Genomic DNA, 2,338 nt, shown 5'->3' with positions numbered 1-2,338 from the left:
CCAAGAAGAATGAAGTCCTTGACAACTTCAATCTTTTCTCCGTTGATAAGAATGTTGTTTATTGATAAGAATGTTATCCAGTGGTGAGGATTTTTGTTTTCTTTACACTGAGATGCAACCCATACTGAAGGCTGTGCTCTTTGATCTTCATAAGTAAGTATTTTAAGTCCTCTTTGCTTTCAGCAAGCAAGGTTGTATCATCTGCATATTGCAGGTTGTTAATGAGTCTTTTTCCAATCCTGATTTATTTATTTTATTGTCTAATTTTTTTCTCTAAGGAATTGAACACTAGGTTCTCAGGAGACCAGGATGAAGACACCCTTGCCAGAGGTAAGACAGCAGATGGAAACAAACCAAGACCTCATTCATCAGCGTACCAGAGCTCTGGCAATGGCCTGCCATCTCATTTCACTTTATGGAGATGGCCTTTGGGAAAAATCTCAGCCCCTCAGGAGCCTGTCCCTTACCACACTGCTGCTATGAAGAGGCTTTCTGGCTCACTTGTCTTCAGGGCCTCAAGCACCTGACAAAGTGGCCTTACTCAATCCTCAGTATGGTTGCTCACCAGCATCACTTCCTTTCTACTAATGAGATTCATGTCCAGGGTAGTGAGGTGACTTGCTCAAGGTTACCTGTGCTTTCCTAGTCTATCACAGTGGAATGTTAAATACTGTGTGGAAAAAGAGGAATAAATACTACCTTCAGAGTCAAGGGTTAAATGGTCACAAGGTCTCTGGTTGAAACCCATCAGACACTCCTTGAGAGAAAGATGAAACTGTCTGCTCCTATAAAGATTTAAGGTCTCAGAAAATCCACTCAGAAGATTAAGAGAGGACAAATCTCTTCTAACTGTGGAGATCCTGAAGATCGTATGGAGAAAGTGGGAATTTGGACTCCGAAGAATTGGAACATGTTGGGATAGTATTATAGAATAAATTATGCCCACAAAAACTGTGTGGGAATCCTAACCCCTATAAGTAAACCACCCAAACCCACTGCTATCAGTGGATTTTGACTCACAGCAACCATATAGAGTTGCTGAGACTGGAAATTTTTAAAGAAGTCGACAGCTTCATCTTTCTCCTGAGGTACAGTTGGTGGGTTTGAACCACTGACCTCATGGTTAGCAGTCCAGTCCTTATCCTATAACATCACCAGAGTACCTTATACCTGTGTTTATAATCCCATTTGAGTATGGGACTCTTTGTTTTGTTTATGAGACCACATCAGTGTAGGGTGTGTCCAGATTCTAATCACTTGAGTGCTATACAGAGCAGAGCAGACCTTTGAACAGAAAGAACAAAGGGATACTGTGTGATTCAGTCTCCATGCTAGACTATACGAAGAAACACATGGCATCAAGATTAGAGGAAGACTCATTAATAATATGTGATATGCAGATGACACAACCTTGCTTGTTAAAAATGAAGATGATTTGAAGCATTAACTGATGAAAATCACAAAGACTTACAGCCTTCGATATGGATTACACCTCAACGTACAGAAAATAAAAATTCCCACAGTTGGACCAATAGGCAACATCATGATAAATAGGGAAAATATTGAAGTTGCCAAGGATTTCATTTTACTGGGATTCCACAATCAAAGCCATGGAAGCAGCTGTCAAGAAATTAAACGACAGACATACTGCATTAGAGAAATTTGCTGTAAAAGGCATCTTTAAAATGTTAAAAAGCAAAAACGTCACAATGAAGCCCAGGTGCCACATGCTTTAGGTACAACTGGGCATAGGGACATCCCCACACAGGGCCCAGAACAGGCAGTCCTAGCTCTAACCTGTTTCTTTCTTTCCATATTCACTTGAAATGTAAGCAGTTTTGTACATACTGGCCCACTTGACTAATGGACTTAATAGGCTTCTAGAGTAGAAGATCTTGTCCTCAGCTAATCCGATGCAAATGCCTATTATGACTGTTATGGTTTGCAGCAGGCCTGGGCCATCTCAGTCTCCTCCCTGGCATCTCAGGGACCCTTGCACTCTGTCTCCATCTCCAGGAGTGAGAGGAACTGCTCAGTGTAGATGCTGCTCGGATGCTTGGCTAAACAAAACCTCTTCTCCAGATGGTGTCATTTTGTCACTGTTTGCAAGGGCAAAGTCTCAACAGCACAGGCCACTCTGGCCACTGCTCCTGGCCCTGTTGGTAGCACTCCTGGCAAATTCTGATCTTAGCCCAAAGGCAACACCCACTGCTGGCTCCCAGTGTCAGAAGCTGCAGCCACTCATGGATTCCCTGGAACAGTAGGTGTCAGGTGATAGGGCTTATGCAATGCAGCTTCCATTTGCTCCTCTAGCTCCTTCCTCATCCTTCGCCACTTG

The sequence above is a fragment of the Chrysochloris asiatica genome, unplaced genomic scaffold (genome assembly GCF_000296735.1).
Source record: "Chrysochloris asiatica unplaced genomic scaffold, ChrAsi1.0 scaffold00224, whole genome shotgun sequence".
NCBI lineage: Eukaryota > Metazoa > Chordata > Mammalia > Afrosoricida > Chrysochloridae > Chrysochloris > Chrysochloris asiatica.
The sequence above is the reverse complement of the archived record's forward strand: the minus strand, read 5'-3'. Positions refer to the sequence as shown.